The sequence below is a fragment of the Tupaia chinensis genome, unplaced genomic scaffold, assembly GCF_000334495.1.
Source record: "Tupaia chinensis unplaced genomic scaffold, TupChi_1.0 Scaffold000113_1, whole genome shotgun sequence".
Taxonomy (NCBI): domain Eukaryota; kingdom Metazoa; phylum Chordata; class Mammalia; order Scandentia; family Tupaiidae; genus Tupaia; species Tupaia belangeri.
The window spans coordinates 6,307,198-6,329,678 of NW_006159577.1; the positions used below are offsets into that span (position 1 = coordinate 6,307,198).

General features: G+C 41.7%; 1 long non-coding RNA gene across 1 annotated transcript; it reads right to left on the reverse strand.

Moving 5' to 3' along the window:
* Positions 1–2,770: 2,770 nt before the first annotated feature.
* Positions 2,771–21,636, reverse strand: LOC114006992 (uncharacterized). Its single transcript, XR_003548655.1, has 4 exons — positions 21,524–21,636; positions 21,166–21,323; positions 17,972–18,206; positions 2,771–3,277 (listed from the first exon to the last, which is right to left on the reverse strand). It is a non-coding gene; the product is annotated as an uncharacterized LOC114006992 (long non-coding RNA).
* Between the last annotated feature and the right edge of the window lie 845 nt (positions 21,637–22,481).

Genomic DNA, 22,481 nt, shown 5'->3' on the forward strand with positions numbered 1-22,481 from the left:
GGCTGCAATCTGTTAACTCCCCAGCTCTCAGGGGCCCAGCCCCTGCCGAATCCTGCACATTGTGCTGTTCCTCACCCCTCTTCTCCACCATCTTCTTGTACATAACCTGAGCTCTCAGGTTACAGATGCCCTTCTCTTTTTTTCTGTTTATTGGCAGCATGACTGTGTCGCAGGGAGGTGGGGTGTTAGGAAAAATTTAGAAACTCAACTGGGCTGTGCTCACATTGATTGCTTTGTTCCCTTTGTTCTCAATGATTTTCAGGACAAAATGCTCCCCAACCTCCTCACCCCTGAGCACTCCAAAGCTGAAGGTTTGCAACTTTGATCTACAATCCTCTTTGGATAGTATTTAACAGATTGCTTTTAGATATGTGTTAGATATCCCACATTCCAAGTGAGGAGAGTGGCCCTGTTTTCCCAGTATTTTACAGAGTACCCGGGGCAGGGTGTGACATCATTTACAGAATGATGAAGCTTGCTTGTTTTCCTGCACAAGGTTAAGGGCTACTTTTTCATTTTCAAATCCTCTGGCAATACCTGTAGAAACTACTGGAAATTTGTTTCAAAGGACTTGGGGTTGTACCAACACTTCTGTTTTTAAAAGACTGAAAAGACCAGGAAAGTTGTTTCTCTTTATTTAGAGAAGGAGCTCCATCTTGTAATGATGATTTCTAAAGAACGAAAGGGAGACAATGTAAGATAAAAGCCTTTCAAGGGCATCTGAAGAGGTACTCACACTAGACATTACATGGACCCCATTTTTCTTTCGGGGTACAGGTGGCTTCTCTGCTTTCACAGGCCATGCAGCTCATCCCGGGCGGTGCTGAGCAGCTATGTCTGGGGCTCCTGGACTACATCAAGTACAAGGGGCAAACTGTGTAAACAGCACATGTAATTGCAACTGCAGCTATTACCCCAAGCGAACCTGATCTTGCAGCAACCTAATCCCTGGAACCTTTTCTCACACAATCCAGGGACTCAGCACCCCATGTCTTCTTGGGTTGTGAGCCTAGATTTGACCATGATGATGAGATTAGCGCCATTCACTTAGTTTAATTTTGGATTTGTGCTGGCTCATATAAGATCAGCACCACTTGATGATTGCAAGACTTTTTCCAGTGGTGGTTATTGGAAATCTCTTAAAACAGCCCACTAAGGTTCTAGGTAGGTTTGGGCAGTGAAGAAGAAGAGGAGGTAGCATCCTTAAGACAGACAAGCTATCGTGCTCCTCCACCGGGGTATGAGGCATCACACCATCATTCAAGGACAGATCAGCTCACTGCCCCTCAAAGAAGCCTTGTAGGACCTGGAGCAGAGCCAGAGAAGGGAATGAAAATGATGGAGAGGTTGGCAAGGTGTGGGGTGAGCACTAACAGGCAAGACAGATTAGGTTTTTGTGTCTGGAATGATGAAGACCCAGGGAATGTGGATCTAAGCCCAGAAATATATAGAGGAGGTAGGTGTGGCCATGTTCAAAGCCAGAAAACTCTACCAGGAAGAAGAAGCAATCTCTGAAACAATTTCCAAAATTCTCTTGCACAGTTGAGTGACCCATGATAAATAAAGCCCGTGAAGGGAATGACACAGACAGAACTCTCCCAGAGACCTGGGCAGGTAGGGCAATCTCTGGGAAGAGGCAAACTGTGAGATAATGACCTCACATAGCTGTCTTCACACTGAGCATGTGTCAGGGTTAGGAAATATCCCCCTAAAAAGGATGAAGTCTTCATGGTTGGTAATCCTAGGCCTAAGATGAGGGTGTGGGGGTGGGGACAGTCTGACATAAGGCAAAGAAAACATGAATGAGTTTTTTTTCTTCTTCTAGCATCTATAGAGTGCTCCTCTTGGGCAAGTGAAGTGATCTGTGCTTACCAGGTGAAAGGGTATTGTCCCATCAAGGCAATAGCAGATGGTCTAAACCATTAGGACTCTTGCTACAGTAGAGTCTTTGTAAGACAAAGCCAGGGCGTGAGAGAATGAGGGTCTGGATGAATCCAGGGATTAAGGAAATTGTGGGGGATGGAGGGAAGCACCCTGCTGCATTTGCTAGGTGGACTTTGTAATAATAATAGCTCTCAGTTTATTGTGTACTGTGTGTATAGTACATGGTATTAGATAATGTAGTATAGGCTAGTGCTGTATAATATATTAGTAGTACAATAGGATATGGGAGCCAAGATCTGAACCAGCATTTATCTGTCCCCAAAGCTTGCCCCTTGACCTCCATACATGATATATGCTTTTACTCTGTATTAGTCCCCAGAAAGGTGACATGAGTTGGGACTTAATAAGAACCTGTCCCTAGGGTTCAAGGCTAACATCCTAAACAACTGTGGTCTCCACTGGACTATACTTGCTAACATGGGGAAGACAACCAAACTGGAGAATCCAGGCTAGCCAGGCCAGACTTCCCATTCCGAGACTAAGAAACCTCCCCAAACAGTCCAGTTTGTGTAATCCCCTCCCTCACATGCAACAGCATTGGTCAAAGCAGCCACTGGGTCTCTTGTGACTTATGTTCCACTTCTTTTTGGGAGGAGGGCAGGGGGTGTGAACATTTTCCTTTCTCATCCTTAGTGGTAGTGGTGGATGTGGGGAAAGGGCCACCGCTGGGCCTCATTTCCCTCCAACATTGAGACTTGGACGTTGGAACATTTTTGCTACTGGCTTCTCCAGGGATTTGGAAACTGGAGAAGATGAGCTGTTAGAAAATGACAAATGATGAGCAGAAGCAATTTTCCTAATGGGATCTGGCCCAAAAAAACTTTGTCTTGGATGTAGATCCTTGTCTGCTCTGTTCTTAATTTATTCCTGCAGACCTGCCCAAGTGCAGTTAAAGTTAATGGAAAAGAGGAGACAGGAGAGCAAGGAGCCAGAGGCTGGGGCGCTGATGGTGAGAGCTGGATGGACGGGAGGTGTTTAGGCTGGAGTTCCCAAACAGCTGGGCTGGCGGTCATGGTGACAGGTAGACTATTCCACTCTTCTGGGGAAGACTGCTGCTGTGCCAAGAGGCCTGCCATAGGGATTGCTCAGCTAAGTGGGACAGGTCCTACCTGCCCAGGTCTCTGGGAGAGTTCTGTCTGTGTCCTCCCCTTCACTGGCTTTATTTATCATGGGTCACTCAACTGTGCAAGAGAATTTTGGAAATTGTGCTCAAAGTTGAAGAGAGAGAGATGCAGACAATGATGTCCGTGTTGACAGCCCCTCCAGTTATCCATATTTGGGAAGATCTTGATTTTCCTTTGAAGCTGAGCTAGTTTTTGACTCCATCATACTCCTAGGGAGTTAGATAAATAATGAGAGTGATTAGAAAAAATTAGAACATGCACATATGGAGTCCTACCACAAGCCCTTTGCATCTCTCACCTGGACTCTTTCATCCTAGCTCCTCCTGCTCTTCCTCTATTCTAGCCTCCTCAATTCTATAGAGTAGTGACCAATGCAAGTACTCGGAGTGCTTGTGTGACAGTGTGGCTCAAAACCCTTCTGTGCTCCTCATGTCAGAGGATAAAGTCCGAGGTCTTGAATGTGGTCTCAAAGGTCCAGTAAGCTCTGGCCCCTGCCTGGTGTCCAGTTAAGCCTCTCTGCTTGGCTGTCTCCCACCTTGTCCTCGCTCCTGCAAAGTGCAGTTGATTGAACTTCCTGCCTCTGGTTTCAGCCCTTGGGCTTCTCACACCCTGCCCTGGCCAATCCCTCTTTCTTCTTCCGTACTTGGCTTCTTCAGCTGCTGCTCAGCCTCCTGAGTCCCCTCTTCTGGTCCCCACTGGGTGAGAGGTCCTTAGTCTGTGTCCCTGTGACAGACTATGCACGTTCATTACCACTCAGCATAGGGAATTCAAATGTATTTTGATTACCTGCCTAGAACTGGTGCTCTGCAAATATTTTGGGAAGGAAAAGAAGAGAAGGAGAAAGAGATAAAAGAAGGGAGAGGAGGGAGACAGAAAAAGAGAAGGAAAGAGGGAGTAGAGAGAAAAGAGGAAAGAAGGAGAGAAGGAGAGAAGAAGAGAGTCCCAACTCCTCACTCTTCTGTAACCTTACTTAAGGAAGGGATTACAGCCATTTCTGTATCCCTGTGCATTTCTCCACAGTTCCCAGAGCATTCCTAGTAAGACTGAACTCAGCCTGGGTTGGTCCTAGACTCAAATTCTCTGAAGACTCCCCACTCCTTCACAATAAGAAGTCCTTATGGTGACCTACAGGACTGCTGAAGCTGGACCTGGCTTTTACCTCAGGACTGTCTCCTCTACTGTTCTCCCTTCAGTCTCTGTCAGGCCCTCTGACCTCCTGCTGAGCCTAAATCCTGCAATGCAGTAGGGATGATTCCACTTGCAAGGCCACAAAAATTGGTTCTGAGTGAAAAAAGTATATCTTTTTATTATAAAGCAGAGATTTATACATAGTATGTAAATGTATATGATATATCTATGCTTTTAAAATTTCATGGGGCAGGGCCAACAGGTGGTGTAACAGTTAAGGCACTGGACTTCTATATGGCCAACTGCAGGTCGAGTCCTGGATGTGGTGATTTTGCCAGGGGTGTGTGTTGTATTTGTGTGTGTGTGCATGCCAAAATGCTGTGAGGAAAATGGAGAAGGGATTGTGGTATGGCTGTTCCTCCTGGGGGGATGGGGGGTGACTTAACATTTTCTCTTTCTCTCTCTCTCTCCAGTGAACACACATATCTTATGGAAAAAAAACTTAAAAAAAATAAAAAATATAATAATTAATGGGGCAGAGAGCAATCACAAAAATAAATAAATAAATAAATTTTAAAAAGATTTTCCAAGATCTCAAGAGGAGAATGGAGGAGAGAGATTGTGGCGTGGCTATCCCCTGAAGGGTGATTTCTTGCTTTCTGTCTCTCTCTGTCTTACTGGCGAGTGCACATGCCCTGTAGCAAATACCTCTCCCCTTTAAAAAAAATTAAATTAAAAGTAAAAATAAAATTACAAAAAGACTCTTAGAAGGGAATTAAAGAAAAAAAAAAAGTCAAGAAGTCTACCAAAATTACGCCAGGAGCCATCAACCCCAGTGCCTTTGTACTTGCTGTTTGCTGTCTTGGAATTCTCTTTCTCAGATACTTACCTGGCTCGTTCACACCTCCTTCACTCCTATTTGTACATGTTATTTTCTTGGTGAGGTCTTTTCTGGGCATCCTATCTAAATAGCAATCTTTCATACTTTCTGTTTCTATTTTCTATTTTTTTTTCTTACCCTAGTCTATCTGGCACAGTATTTTTCTTGTTTATTAGCTAGAAGGAAAAGTTACTTGTTTGTTCACTGCTATATCTTCAGACCTAGATTACACTTCAGCACAGAGCAGGTGCTTAGTCAACATTTGTCAGATGAAGCTCGGGATGAAACTGAAGTGGAATAGGTCTTAGGGTGCCAGTAACCAGAGAGCCCCAGGCAGTAACTGCATCCTTTCTAGTCAGGAGTTTCAGCTTTCTCCCTAGCCTTGATTCATGGAAGTGCAAAAAAGGCAGCACAGCTGAAAGAAAGTCAGGGAGAGGAAGGCAGTCTGAGAGCCTAAGATACAACCTGAATGCACTGTGCTGGAAGACTGAGAATTAACTGGGCATGTCTGTAGCCTAAGGTCTAATGTATGCTGTGCTGAATGCCTGCAGGATTCGCAGGCTGTGGCTCAGCTTTGGAAGGGACGATAAGGAGCCTAGGAGTGCTGGGAACTCTACTAGCCCTGGCTATGCCTTCTCCTTCATCCCCTTCCCCAAAGTTCAGGGCCAACAGACTGGATGATGCCATCACCCTACACTACTTGTCTCCAAGAAACGTGTTCTTTTAGCTCCTTCCACTCACTGGCCAGTACCTGTCACCACAGGCTGAATGTTTGTCTTTCCTTGTCAAGCACAGAGAGTGCTTTCTGACCATTGTGGAAAACTTCATGGGAATAATGTTACCCAACTGTGTCACCTCTTTTTTAATGAGCGAAAGTATCCTGGACTAGTTTTTATTAGCTAATAAACTGAAATTGGATGCCAGGTTCTTATTCTCAACTGATTGGATAGTTACCTAACCATCACTCAGTAAAATCACTCAAATCTTTCTCTACAGTAGGGTTATGTATTACTTATGTCTTCCGCAACCTAAAAAGCCAAGGTCACTATTTTGTTAGTCTTATAGAGAAAGAAAGCTACATTCTCTCCAAAGAAAATTTTGACCTGAGTTTGTCCAGTCAATGTGTATATGCCAACAACTTATTAAAAAATTACTTAGAACTTCTATATCTGAATGTTTTTTTTCTCTTGAAAAGAGGACTTTTTTTTAACCCTAAATGAACCTTCTAAAATTGCTTTTAAATCTCACTGGCCCAGATTTCTTCTCTTTTCTTTTCTTTCCATTTTTCTCTTCTTTCTTTTTTTTAGAATTATTTTTTTTCATTTATTATCATCATTATTATTTGTTTAATTTGACTAGAGCAAGACAGAGAGAAAGGGAGAATAGGAAAGCAAGCCTCGAGGTCCGGGACTCAAACCGTGGTCCGTCACGTGGGAGTCCAACATCCTAACCACCATGCCATCTGCTGGCCCCTTTTATCCTTCTTATTTTTCTTTTATCTCCTTTTTCTTTCTCTTTCTTTTCTTTTGGACATTTACCTTCTCCTGACTCTCTTATCCTTTTCTTTTTCCCTTTCCTCTGCCTTGCTGTTATGTTTCCTCTTACTGTTTTAAAAAAATTTTCATTATAAACTGATAGACATCGAAAGAAATTTGAAAAATAATGCCAAAAAATACTACCACTTGTTAGAAAAAATAAACTATGTATTTAAAGTATTTTAATTAAAGAAGTCTCATTTCCTCCCTTTCTTCTTTTATTTTTCTTTATATTTGAAAAAACTGGATTGGCATCACACTAATTCTAGAAACCTTTTCTTTTCTCATGAATGTATTGTTGATATTTTCCCATGTATTTGATCATTTTTCCACAATATATTTTGAAAGGATGCTTAATAGTCCCTCATAGCAATAAGCTGTAATTTATTAACTCAATCTTGTATTGTTGAGCCTTAAGGTAATCTACCCCACCCTTTTTACTACTAAAAAATAAATAAATAAATAAAAAACAAAAAAGAAACTTTAAGGGACATCCTCAAACAACATAAATCTTTGTGCAAATTCTGACTTTTTCTTAGTATAAATTTTTAGAGGTGGGGTTGCTGGGTCATAAAGTATGAATGTATTTTACTCTTCTTAGATTTGTTAGTTCACAGGAGTCAGGTGCACTCCTCCACCCGCATAGTAGGGGAATTCCTATTGAGTCAAGAGAACTTTTCGCTTTTCTTTTCTTTTTTTTTTGGGTGGGGAAAAAAGGAGATTTTCGCTATAGGGCGCGCCTTCGCCAGACAGACAGAGACATAGAGACAGAAAGCGAGAAATCACTCCGGGAGGGGGGGGTGGTCACGCCGCAATCTCTTCTCCTCCATTCTCCTCTCGGGATCTTGGGCACACACGCAAACGCGCCGGCGTGAGTTTTAAATCACCGGGTCCGGGACGCGAACCGCAGTGGACTAAATGGGAGTCCAGCGACATAGCCATTACGCTAACTGCTGATTCCCTCCTTGTCTTTTCTTTTCCTTCACATTTGCTGCTGGCCTCTGCCCTCAAGGTTCCCTTTCCCGCTTCTTTGGGGAGACTATGTCAGGGAGCAGCTGCGTATCTACAAATCCCCATTCCAGCTCCGTTTGACTTAAGGTTAGTAGTCTTCAGAATCTGCTGAAAAATCCTAACATTGCCAAGTCCTGGCTAGAGTTGTCCTGGTGACAATAACAACAACTGTTCATTTATCTTCCACCCCAAATCTTCAGAAGTTCTCAAAATTCAGAAGATACTACATAAATGCATACTTTATCGGCTGGGACATTTAAATCCTGTTCTACCCAGCTGAGGAGTCCATATGGGCAAAGCTAATGGCCAGAAAGACTTCACATGAATCTTATTAAGAAATGCTTTCTTTTTTATCCCTTTTTCTTACCTGTCCTCTGCTTTCACTATATCCCAAATAATATTCGATTTCCAAAAGTCAATTGAAGCATACGCCTAGGACATTGACAAAGCAAGAGTACTAAACATGAGACCACAGGGGGCCAAGTGGTGGCACAGTGATAATGCAAATAGACCCACAGAAGAACATTGCTGGGTTCATATCCCAGGACCTCCTTGGGTATGCTTACCCAAGATCAGGCCAGCTGAGACTGGGAGTGGATCAAGGCATGAAAATCCAGTTTGTGGTACTATCTCTAGCTCTCATGCAAAAAATAAATAAATACATTTTTTAAAATGAGAATGCAAACCAAATGAAAAAGACCCTTTTGAGATAATCAGGGAAACTGGATTATGGGCTCACTACTGGAGGATGACCAAATAACAAACAAAACAAAACAAAAAAACACCCCAATTCATTCAGATATGATAATGGCCTTGTGGCTATATGAGAATAAGTCCATAATTGTTATAGCTAAATATTCAGGTCTGTACTATTGAAATGGCACGATGTCTTGGATTTGCTTTTAAATAGTTTAGCAAAAAGAAAGAGAAAATATCAATGAGACAAATGTGGCAGAATTTCAATAATACTGAAGCTGGATGATACATTTGAAAATCATCCCCTTCAAGACCAGCCAATGATATAACAGTTACATTGTTGGACTCCCACATGGCTAACCGTGGTTTGAGTCCCAGATCCACTGGCTTCAAAATCATGCCAGGCGTGTTATGTGTGTGTGCCCAAGATCCCAGGGAAAGAATGAAGGAGGAGAATGTAAACAAAGGAATTGCATCATGGCCATCCCCCCAGGGGGCGATTTCTCACTTTTCTTTTCACTGTGTCTGTCTCTCTCTCTCTCTCTCTCCAGTGACCACACCCACCCTAAGGCAAAAACCTCTAAAAAAAAATCCTCTTTTATTTTGAATATGTTTAACAGTTTTCAATTTAAAAAAAAGACATTTAATAAGAACAATGTAATGTTTATATTTTTTTCTTTTTTAAACTACTTATGACATTTTATTGGCATATGACAATTTACAGGGTCCCTGTTTCATTGTATATCACACCAAGTAAGAATCTATTAGTCATCTACATTCATTCTTATTGGGTGATGTTTTTCTCAAATGTAATTCCATGGTTTTAACTATGATAAAAAAAAAAAGAAACAATAATAATTCCTTAAAGTAGACTGCAATAAGAAAAACATATTTTGTTTTTAAAATTCCTAGGATGTTGAAAGGTATACACGAGACCTAAGAGCTGAGTCATGGCCTTCTTAAACAACTTTCTTAATTCCTTCAGAAGTATATACAGTATTTCTAACAAAGTATTAAAATGATTTTCATAAAAAACTCAGCACTCTTACATTAATTTGAGACTTAATATTTTCTTTTGATTTGTACATGGTGTTGTACCACATTGTCTCAGATTGTTTTTTTCTTTTTTTGGAGAGGTTTCTGCTATAAGGTTTTAAGGCTGCTGATGAGTTTAATTAAGGACTAGTCTCAGTGCTCCAGACCTGAAGGAGACATCACATTTCATTCTTCCCTATGCCAGTCGATGGGACAAAGACCAGCATGATCTTTGACTGCTCCTCCAGGGTGGGGCATAGGCATGTCAGCTCTGTTGGTTTTTGGCCTTCATATGCCTATACCTTCTGTAACTTAATGCTCAAAAATGTATTATTCACACAGAAAAGATTTTTACTGCAGTTTGCACACAAGAACCTTCAAAAGTCAACTCTCCTCCTTCAGCCCTTCTTTGTTCTTGGTTGCTAGGCATTCGATTGCTTATGAGTACAATATTTACTTTCATTTATTTTATTTGCCTTTTATTTGAAGAGTCTGGGCAGGACCCAGGATGCTGGGGTTAGGGATTTTCTAAGGGATAAAATGTTCTGTGAAGCAGTTTGTCCATGCCAGTATCTTAGTGATAAGCTCTTCCCACACGAGGTTGAATTGGTGCTTGGGTCTCTGCTTGAAGCAGCAAGAATGGGATTCCCACAGGAAAAATAGGTGCAAGGAACTTCAAAAAGCTACACAGAAGAGCCAGCTGTTTCATCACCCCTCCTCAGTTATTCACACCAAGGGTTTGCTTTGCAATATAAAGTTTTTTTAAAATAAATAGTCATGTGAGACTCAAATAATGACACAGAAATAAAATATAAAAGTCCTGCTTGTTACCCATCCCCAGTCCCTTTCAATGGCAACTACCATGCAATCTGGCATGTTTGGCATAATACCTACTCTTATAGAGCTCACAGCTCCTTGGACGTTATTCTAAAGTCCTAGGACTGGGGCATGTACACATATGACAGACATGCCTTGGTTTCTACCTTTAAGGGTCAAAAAGACTTCCAAGAGATTTCTAAGAAATGCTCTAAGGGATCAGTTAGCTTCAAAATGATAAGTTATAATCATATTAGTTTAATAAGAAAACCATAAGGATGTATGTCATGGGAAGCTCCAGGTAAAACTCGAGAAACACTCTGAAGAATCACGGAGGTGGAAAAAGGAGGGAAGGCAGCATGCCCATAGACATGCAGAAGACTCAGGTCTTAGGAATGGTGATTGTGTCCTTTTAGGAATCTTCTGAACGCAAATAATAGAAAATCTAGCCCACGTTGACTTAAGGGAAAAAATCATTTATTTTTAAAGAATTATTTATTAGGTACCAGCAGTTGGCGTCATAGCTATGTTGCTGGACTCCCATGTAGTCGCCCACGGTTCGAGTCCTGGACCCGGTGGTTTAAACTCATGCTGGGCACGTGTGCGTGCATGCCCGAGATCTCAAGAGGAGAATGGAGGAGAAGAGATTGTGGCATGGCCATCTCCCCTGTGGGGGTGATTGCTCACTTTCCGTCTCTCTGTCTCTGTCTTTCTGGCAAGTGCACATGCCCTATAGCAAAAACCTCTTCAAGATAATTTTTTAAAAATTTATTTATTTAATTTTATTAATTACTATTTTAAAAAATTTGCTACAGGGCTTGTGTGCTTATGAGAGAGACAGATAGAGAGAATAGGACAGTGAGAAAACAAGCCTCCAGGTTCAGGACTTGAACTGCAGTTGGCCATATGGAAGTCCAGTGCCTTACCACCACTCCATGTGCTGGCTTCCAGCAAAGATATAATTTATTTATTCATGTACTTGAGAAGTTTAAGGGATAAATTGAGTTTAGGCATGGCTTTACTCAGGGGCTCATAAAATGTCAAGCCTCTTCATTGTCCTTCATGCCAACTTTATTCTCTCTTATGTAGACTATTCTTGGACTACATATGGGGTCAAAATGCTGCCAGAAGGAGCCAGATGGTGATGCAGAAGTAAAATGTGATGCTCTGCAAGGCAATCTCACATGGGAATGTTCTTGATTCAAGTCCAGAGACTTCCCTGAGTATGCTGCGCTCATACTTGTCCATAATCTGGAGCTAACTAAAGTTGAGGGTGGATTATGGTGTCAAGACACTGTTGGGAGGGTGCTATGTCTCAGTCTCTCTCTGTTTCTGTCTCTTTCTTGCTCATGGAAAAAAGAAAGAAACTGCTATAGGGTGTGTGCGCTGGCCAAAAAGACAGAGAGAGACAGAGAGACAGAAAGCGAGAAATCATCCCCCGGGGGGATGGCCACGCCACAATCTCTTCTCCTCCATTCTCCTTTCGAGATCTTGGGCACGCACGCACACGCACCCCGCGTGAGTTTAAGCCACCAGGTCTAGGACTCAAACCATGGTCAGCTACATGGGAGTCCAGCGACATAGCCTTTACACCAACTGCTGGTCCCAAGAAACTTACTTTAAAAAAAAAAAAATGCTCCAGAAGCTTGAGGACCCAAAGTCTTTCTGGTTAGAGACTGAAAAAAAAAAAAATAACACATCTCATCTTGTTATCTTCTGATGAGTTCCAGGATTTATTCTAACAGGGCAAACTTGGATTATGTGCCAATTCCTAAAGCAATAACTGTCACTAAAGATCAGAATTATATAAATTGTTCATCCTGAGTCACATGCCTACAGTGAGGGAAGTAGCTTTTATTCAAAGGAGATTTTGGGTTCATTTACCAGAATAGGGGTACATTCATATCCTCAAAACACCTGCAGAATATAGCCTCCATGGAGACTCTAAACAAAGAGACCTTTACAAGTTCTACTTGCAACAGCCTGTTCAAAAAGGAGCAGAAGTTCACAATAAAGAGATTAAGCCGAGCAAAGGCTCTTCAATCACCTCTCAGGTATCTATTGTGCTACAAGAGTTCCAGGAAGGTGACTTAGGAGGGCCACACCTACTTCAGTCAGAGGTTTCCAGAGCCTTCTGCAAAGAAACTGGTTGCCTGTGCACAAATTCAAGCCTGGGGGCTTGGGATGATTAAAATTTTTATGCTTCTGGAGATGATTAGTCATCCAGAGATACAGGATATAGGAAACCCAGGGAAGTGTTTATTAAGAGTTTCTGCCTAGATCTGGGTGGGCTGGGGAGTAAGTCAGCGGCCCCTGCTATTGGCTGTGGTGGATCACACTGAGGCAATCACACTTCGAACAGTGGAGAAAACACTGAGCAAGAGGGCAACACGCTCTGGAGACCCCAACAAAGAGGCAGCTCACTGGGGGCCTCTACAAGGTATAAGCTCAGGAGTGTATTGAGGATCAGAAATCCTACTCTTGTGTATTCCAGTTGGCACCCAGGCACCCCTGTACGGATTCCTTCAGTTAAGCAGAGACATTGGGGGCTGGGAAAGGGGAATTATCACAGTAGCTTCAAACAATTCTCCTGAAAAACTGAAGAATTTGTTTCATTTCCTCTTTTATCCCTAAGGACCAGTTGCTATTTTCTACTGGAACTGAAAAACATGGAAATGAGAAGACAATGGAAGGAGACTCACAGATTGGGGGGGGTGGGGTTGTCAATTGGAAGAAAGATGAACTAAAGGGTTTGGAAGAAAACCAGGCATCAGCTTGAGATTGCCTGTTTCCTCATAAAGATTATAGAATGAATGTGTTGATTTTAGCTGACACCTAGAAATAAACAGGGAGCAACAGCTCAGGACGCAGCCAGGGAATGAGGTAGCCAGAGGAATGAGTCTTTTGAACAATATACTTTTCACTTTAAACCATTCTGAAGGGCTATGACACTTGAAACATGGAATGTAACAGAATTAAGGATCATTTTGTTTTGTAATCAGTGCTATGAGCATCCGTAAAATAGTACTTTGAGGAATGTGAAAATCAGAAATCCAAACAACTCTAGGCTAGGCATAATTTTTGTTTTGTTTTGCTTTAAGGAAACAATTAAGGAAAATTTAAAACTTAGGAATAGAAAGGAGTGTCTTCAGCCTGATAAAGGGTGCTATAGTCTGAATGTTTATGGATCCTCAGAATTCATTCATATGTTGAAATCCTAACCTTCAAGGTGATAGTATTAGGAGGTGAGGTTTTGGGAGAAGATATGCCCTTCTTAAAAAAACAAACAAACAAAGAAACAGCCCAAGAGAAGTCCCTTGCTACTTCTACCATATGAGGACACAGTTAAAAAGTGGCCATCTATGAATTAGAAAGTAGGCCCTTGCCAGTTGCTGAATATACTGGCAGATTGTCTTTGACTTCTCAGTCTCCAAAACTGCAAAAAATGAATTTCTGTTGCCTATTGAAGTTACAGTATTTTGTTATAACATTTTAAACAGACTAAGACAAAACATCTATAAAAATCCCACAGCCAAAAAAATTCAGAAAGACTAAAGGTTTTCCTCCTACAATCAGGCACAAGATTTTTTTCATTTCTATTCAGGGTTATGCTGGAGGTTCTATCCAGAGAAATTTACTGGGAAAAATAAATAAAAAGCATCCTGATTACAAAGGAAAGCATAGGGACCAGCAGTTAGCATAATGGCTATGTTGCTGGACTCCCTTGCAGTTGACCATGCGGTTCGAGTCCCGGACCCAGTGGCTTAAACTCATGCTGGGCGCATGTGCATGCATACCCAAGATCCCGAGAGGAGAATGGAGAAGAAGGTATTGCGGCATGGCCATCCCCTCTGGGGAGTGATTTCTCACTTTCTGTCTCTCTCTCTCTGTTTGGCAAGCATACACACTCTATAACAAAAATCTCTCCAAAAAATGGGAAAAAAAGAAAGGAAGGCATAAAACTTCCTCTATTTGTAGATAAGACAATCTTGTAAACAGAAAATCCGAAGGAATCTACTGGAAAAAAATGTTTGTTTAGAAAGGTGGCAGAATAGAAAATCAATACATGAAATAAATTTTGTTTCTATATGCTAGTAATGAATAATCTGAAAATGAAATTATAAAATGATTCCATTTACAATTATATCAAAAAAGAACAAAATACTTAAGAATACATTTAACCAAAGTAGTATAATAGTAATACACTGAAGACTATTATTGAAGAAATAAAAAAGATTTAAATAAAAGAACAATCCTATGTTCATGGACAGGAAAACTTAAGGTTAAGATGACAGTGCTGTTGGGAACCAGCAGTTAGCGTAATGGCTATGTTGCTGGATTCCCACGTAGTTGACCGCGGTTCGTGCCCCGGACCCGGTGGCTTAAAACTCACACCGGGTGCATGTGCGTGCGTGCCCAAGATCCCGAGAGGAGAATGGAGGAGAAGGGATTGCGGCGTGACCATCCCCCCTGGGGGGTGATTTCTTGCTTTCTGTCTCTATGTCTCTCTGTCTGTCTGGTGAGCGCACGTGCCCTATAGCAAAAACCTCTCAAAAAAAATAAATAAATAAAAAGATGAGAGTGCTGCTAAAAGTGATCTATAGATTCAATGCAATTGTTATCAAAATTCCAATTGTTTTTGTGTATGTGTGTGTAAATTGTCAAGCTGACACCAAAGTTTATATGGCAAGGGGCCTAGAGTGGCAAAACAATCTTGGAAAAGAACATCCCAATTAGAAAGTTACAGTAATCAAGACAGTGTGGCACTGACATTAAGTATGGACATGTAAGACAGTGTGGTACTCAGGACCAGCAATTGGTGTAATGGCTATTTTGCGGGACTCCCATGTAGTCGACCACGGTTCAAGTCCTGGATCCAGTGGCTTAAACTCACACCGGATGCGTGTGCATGCATGCCCAGGATCTGAAGAAGAGAGTGGAGGAAAAGGGATTGTGGTGTGGCCATCTCCCCTAGTGTGTGGGGGGGTGATTTCTCACTTTCTGTCTTTCTCTGTCTTTCTGGCAAGCGCACATGCCCTATAGCAAAAAAAAAAAAAACCTCTCAAAAAATAAAAAAAGACAATGTGGTACTAACATAAATATGGACATGTAGGTCAATGGAACAGAACTGAGAGCTGAAAAATAAACCATACATCTATAGCCAAATGATTTTTTTAAAAAAATACCAAAAACATTCAATGGTTTGAAACTGTCTTTTCGAAAAAGAGATACTGAAACAATTGTATATTCACATGTAAACATATGATGTTGGAACCCTACCCCATAAAAATTATTGTATATTAAAAGATGCTACTAAGAAAGTGAAAAGAGGGGCCGGTAGGTGACATGGTGTTTAAGGGCACTGAACTCCCACATGGCCGACTGCAGTTCAAGTACTGGACATGGCAGCTCTTTTCTTTTTCTCTCTCTCTGTCCCTTTCTGGTCAAGTTAAAATAAATAAATAAGTAAAGTTAAATAAAATAATTCCTTTATAAAAAGTTAAAAAAATCAACACATAGAATGGAAGAAAATATTCGCCAGTCATTCCTTTTTATTTCCCCCTTTGGAGAGATTTTTTTTTTGCTATAGGGCGCATGCGCTCGCCAGAAAGACAGAGAGAGACAGAGAGACAGAAAGCAAGAAATAACCCCCCAGGGGTGATGGCCATGCTGCAATCCCTTCTCCTCCATTCTCTTCTCAGGATCTCGGGCACGCACGCACACGCGTCTGGCATGAGTTTACGTCACCAGGTCTGGGACTCGAACCGCGGCTGACTATATAATATGGGAGTCCAGTGGCATAGCCATTACACCAACTGTTGGTCTCCACCAGTCATTCCTTGATAAGGAATTTATATCCAGAACATATAAAGAAATATTATAACTCAAAACATTCTTACAAAAATTAACAACAAGCCAACTTAAAAATTGGGTGAAAGAAACCCGAATAGCTATTTCTCCAAAGAGGATAGGCAAATTAGAATAGTCACATAAAAGGATGCTTCGGTACCATTATTCATTAGATAAATGAAAGTCAAAGCCACATTGAGATACTACTTCATACCCTTTAAGATGGCTACTTTCAAAAAGGCAGACAATAACGTGTCCACAAGAGTGTGAAGAAATTATAATATTCACAGATCACTGGTGATAATGGAATATATTACAATGACTTTGGAAATATAATCTAGCAGTTTCTCAAAAAATTAAAATATAGTATTATTATATGAGCCAGCAATTCCACATCTAGACATATGCCTCGGATAACTAAAAATGCACATCCATAAAAAAATTATATGTGACTGTTCATATCAGCATTATAAATAATAGCCAAACAAAATGGAATGACCAAATATTCATCAACTGATGAATGGATAAATAAACATGGTATATTCATACAATGGGATATTATTCACCCTTAAAAAGGATTGAAGTATTAATACTGATAAATGTGGATAAACTTTGAAACCATTATACTAACTGAATAAGGTCAGTGACAAAAAGCTACATGTTGTTTAATTCTCTTTATATAAAATATTTAGAATAGACAAATTTATAGATCTAGAAAGATGGAGAGTTGCCTAGGGCTGACAGCTGTGGGGGAATGAAGAAGGACTGCTAATGGAAACAACCTCTTTTTTTTAGGGTGATGAAAATGTTCTGAAATTAGATAATGGGAATGGTTGCATAATTTCATGAACATATTAAAAACTAATGAATTGTACACTTAAAAATGTAAATGGAGGGTGAGTGGGCAGCCTGGTAGTTAAAAAGCTAGATTCCAACATAGTTGACAATGGTTCAAGCCCCAGACCAAGGAACTTGAAAAGTCACCCTGGACATGTGTGCATGCATGCCAAAAATCTTGAGAGAATGGAGAAGGGATTGCATATGGCCATCTCCTCCTGGGAGTTGATGTCTCACTTTCTCTCTCTCTTTCTCGGGTGAGTGCATGCACCTGATGGCAAAAACTTTTTAAAAAATGTGAATCAGGGGAACCAGCAGTTAGCGTAATGGCTATGTTGCTGGACTCCCACGTAGTCAACTGCAGTTCGCATCCTGGACCCGATGGCTTAAAACTCACACCGGGCACGTGTGCATGCGTGCCTAAGATCCCGAGAGGAGAATGGAGGAGAAGGGATTGCGGCGTGACCAACCCCCCCTGAGGGGGTGATTTCTCTCTTTCTGTCTCTAGGTCTCTCTCTGTCTGTCTGGCGAGCGCACGCGCCCTATAGTGAAAACCTCTCCAAAAAAAAATAATAATAATGTGAATCAGGGACCAGCAGATGGCATAAAGGTTACATCGCTGGACTCCCACATAGTTGACTACAGTTCAAGTCTTGGACCCAACAGCTTAAAACTCACATTGGGTACATGTGCGTGCATGCCCAAAATCCCAAGAAGAGAATGGAGGAGAAAGGATTGTGGTGTGACCATCCCCCCGGGAGGTGATTTCTCACTTTCTGTTTCTGTCTATCCAGCGAATGCACATACCCTATACCAAAAATCTCAAAGAAAGAAAAGAAAAGAAAAAAAAAAGGAAACTATATTGTAGATTAACTAAATAATAATCATGCCATTAAATAAAAAGGCAGAAGAAAACAAATGAAGTAGAAAATTGGACCACCAAAAGATGTAAAGGCCACAGAGATTCTCTATTGCCTCTTTGTCTCTATACAAAATGATATTATATTTGATATACTATTTTGCACATCATCTGAAACACTGGTTTTAGCCCTTTGCTACTCACATGGTTATTAGCATCTGCATGTGTCATGAACTAGTTTTTTTCTATAACTCACCAGCACTAGACACCTCTTTCCACTCCACCAATGTTTGGTTATTTCAGGAGAATCCATGGGAGAATTGGTTGCTTGCCTTTTTCAGCTTCTGACTGCCACCTGTATTCCTTGACACATGGTCCTTCCTGTGTCTTCAAAACTAGTAGCACTGCATCTTCCATTCTCACTCCATCTCCCACTGTTCGGTGGTCATGTCAGCTATTCCTCTTCTGTCGTCAGATCATTCTCTCTCCCTCTTAAGATTCAGAAATGTCTCTTATAAATGTCTTGTAAGGACACTTGTAACTACACTTGGGTCCCATCCAGATAATCCAGGACAAACTCCCCATCTTAACAACCCTGTCAACTCATCTCAAGAGCATTACCTTAATCACATCTGCAAAGCCCCTTTTGCCATGTAAGGTAACACTCATGTTTCAGGGATTTGGGCCTGGATATCTATGGGAGCCACCAGTTGGGCTGCCACAGAGGCGATGATGTCCAGTTGTAAGTCCAAAACCCCAATGGAGGATAATGAAAAGGACAAGTTCCCCTCTAAAGTTTTGTTGCAATATTAGAAACAGCTGCTACTACTTTCAGTCAAAATTTTCTCATAGAAACTTTACATGCATTATTGTTCTATTTGTTGCAATCATACAAAATTTTATCTTAGTGAAGCAGGTGCATAGGCCCTGCTCGGGTCTTTTTGAAACCAGTGGTGGATGGCCAAAATTACTTTCCATTTATTTCCTGTGGGAAAGGCTGAGCTGTCAGCTGTACAGTAAATATTTCAGAGCTTTGGCTTAGAAAGGGTCTCCTGGAACCCAGGCTGCCTAGGTCAGCCATGGGTCTGCTGTTTCCTTTGATCTCTGATGTCTGCTCTGTGCTGATTTCCTCTTGCCTCCTTTGCTTTCGCTGTCTACACATCTTGACAAGACTGCTGGGTCTGCCTCTTTGAGGTCCCCGTGCTCTTTGAGTTTTCAGTTTTGAACATACTCTGAGGATGGGGAAGCAGATCACATGGATATAGGGAAAGTAGGAATGAATTATCCTTGGCCAAGTGGTCACAGAGAGGATCTTTCTTATTTCCTCCCCGCATCTTGTGAGTATACTTTGATATTTCTCTTTGACTCCTGAGCTGTTTTGTGAACTGGCTTCCAAATTTTCTAAAACATTCCACATACACAGGTTGCTAGACAGCTGGGTTCTGAATAACTGAAGCATTCCGAAATCAATCATCCTCAAAATTAACCAGATACCCCTGAGGCCTGCTTCTATTTTCAGTCTGTTCTGACTATTGAGTTAATGCGTCTCCTGTTTCATTCTTTCCATTTTATTATCAAGATCATTCTGAGGCAATAACATAGGCTCAAAAAAGAAATGGAAGAGTTCTGTAGAATCTGATCCCAACTTTTCTTGAGCTCTTTGCTTTGAACAAAACCAAAGCAGATGTTTTGCCATCTTTGCCATCTGTCGTGACTCCAGATGACATATCCCAAAGGTTCTTGTGATATTTTCATATTTGTCTCCTATTGAGCTTCTGTCTCATTTGTGAAGGTTCTTCCACACAACACTGCATACAACAGCACAGGATTCTGCAGCCACTGTCCAAACGGTGTGCCTAAGAGTATGTGGTCAGAATATATTATTGGGACCTTTCAAACCCTTTTCATAGTGATTATGGTCATAAAGGCCACACTATCTGGAGTGTCCAACACTGTGCTGAGATTTACCATCCTTTTAACTATTAAAATATCTCTCTGGGACCAGCAGTTAGGGTAATGGTATGTCGCTGGACTCCCAAGTAGTTGACCGCGGTTCGAGTCCTGGACCCGGTGGCTTAAAACTCGCCGAGCACGTGTGCATGCATGCCCAAGATCCCAAGAGGAGAATGGAGGAGAAGGGATTGCAGCATGGCCATCCCCCCTGGAGGGGAGGATTTCTCGCTTTCTATCTCTCTGTCTGGCGAGCGCACGCACCCTATAGCAAAAACCTCTCCAAAAAAAAGAAAAAAAATCTCTCTGGGGGGGTTAGTAATATCCTCATGGTACAAATCAAGGAGTGGAGGCACAGAGAAGTTAGCTAGCCAGGAATCCATTAATGAGTGGCAAAAGTGGGATTTGAATGCAGTTGTGTCTGGTTTCAAAGTTTATGCTATTAACTGCTATCTTGTCCACATAACATTTAATCCTGCCTTTTGTCTGCACCTGCTGAGGTTTGCTGTCCTAAGTTTAGAGCCTGTGATTGCTTTCACCTGATCTTCCTTTGCTAGCCTGGCACACATACACAGAAGACAATTCAGAACTCCCTCTGACCTGTACCTGGGCCAGGATTTTAGTATCTGGGCCTTTATATTTATCCCCTTAATGGATCACACAATAATGTTTCAGGTCTCCAGGTTCAATGTCAGCAATGACCTGCATGCAATATCTTCAAAATGTTGGAGCATTCTCTTTCCCCAGAGAACAATTGCTTAAGTAAATGGCCACAGGTGCTTTTGTGGGACAGCCTGGGGAACTAGCCTTTCCTTCAGTCTGTGCCCTCAGCTAATTACATATTCTTGATCTATTTCAATTGCATCTGTTGAAGAATACCCTGTTGGCTGCCTGTCTGTATTTCCCCTGGGAATGAAAATTTCTTGTAACCATTTTTATAGTTCTGTAGATCGGATTCCCCGAGCTGCCACTCTCACCTTACTGGTCATTATTAAAATTAGAATTACCTTGTATCTAACAGTCAGTGCCACCTCCTAGTCTCTGTTGCCTCCATTGCTAGCAGGGATCCCGGTTTTGTATTAAAATCTTCTCCAATATCCTTGACCTTCAGAGAACAGCCACCACTGGACTTCTTTGTGACACTTGCCTTCTCACCAGGGCATTCTTTTTGCTTTGACAAATGCTGTGATCTTCCAGACACTCTTGTGGAAAACAAAGCCTGCCAGGTTTTCTGGCCTTACATAGTCTATCCACTCTACCTTGCCTATTTTTCTGAGCCTTTTGATCTCTCCTGCCTTCATCTCCCATGGCAAATCTTGCATCTTCACTTTGCATCACATTTTCTAAACTTCCTGGATACAAGCTCAAACTCACACGGTTCCTGCCAGGATTTGTTAAATGTACCAAAAGAAAGTTCTTCCCTAGCAGTGAATTTTCCCCATCCAACTTTGCATTTCATCTCACTTTGTCCAGCCCCCTCTCCATTCATTCTCATCATACCTTTCTGGATCCCACTGGCATGTATGTATTGGCTGAGTCCCACAGCTCCTTTGGGCTACAGTCCCTGTTCTCCATTGGTAGGATCACACTTCTCTGGCCAGATCGTTATGACTTGACCCTACTTCTTTCTTTTTCTTCTTTTTAAATTTATTCATTTCCTTTGTGAGAGAGAAAAAGAGATAGAAGACAGATGAGCACTCCCAACATGGTCCCTATGCCACAGTCCACCCACAGTCTCAGCTGAGTAGGATAACATGCACATGCACACACACCCGGCGTGCATAGAGAGACTCCAGGATGCAAACCCATGACCTCTCCCACATGAGTCCAGCCATGTTACCACTGCACCACAACCAACCCCAGTTGCTGATCTGGTGGCCAAGAGGAGAACTGGGAGTAGATTTGCAAGGGGTAGGGAAGCAAGTTGTCATGCATTGTCTTCCAAAGCAGAACTTCATCATTTTCATGAAAAGACAGGCATCAACCTTTAAAGATAAGAGTAATGTACTTTGTTTAGGCCTGGTGAATTCCAGAGGCTTGGGAGATTTGGGACATTTTAATATATCAACTCATATGTCCCCATATCACTCCTTTTCAACCACAATGTGCAATCTGTTTCTAACAATCCCTTCTCCATTCTTCCCTCAGAATATTGGGCACACGTGCACACATGTCCAGCATCTTTTTCAAACCACCAGGTCTGGGACTTGAACTGCAGTTGGTCATGTGGGAATCTGATGCCTTAACAATTACATCACCTGCTGGTCCCTCTCCCCATGTTTTAACCAGACACATATAAGTCCCTGTTTGTATGTTTGCTCTTCCCTCTGTAAGAATAAAATTAGATTAGCCTGTCTTACAAAGATAAAGTCTAACCTTTGCCTCTTTTGTTTCTGTACTAAAGCAGATGCTGCTGAAGTTGTGGAAACCTGGGGTAATTTGTTAACACATTGCAGGGAGCCCGAGCCAATTTGCAAGCTAGTCTGGCAAGCTAGCCCGGACCTTTGTAATGTAAAATCCCTCCCTTCTGCTAGCCCCGGAAACCCAGATCAAATGCTCCTGCAAGCCTGACCAAATGGTCGTCATAAGATTACCTTGTAACCTCTTATCTTGCTTCCTCCCCTCATCCCACAGACTCATGTCTATATAACCTGAATACTCCTATGTTCGGGACTTCACTCTTAGCCATGTCTTGTATGACTGGGAGTGGAGTCCTAGCGCGCTAGCAATAAAGCCTCTTGTATTTTACATAAAGAACCGACTTTTGTGGTTGATTGGGGTCGCCATTTCCATAACACTCCGGTAAAAACCTTTCA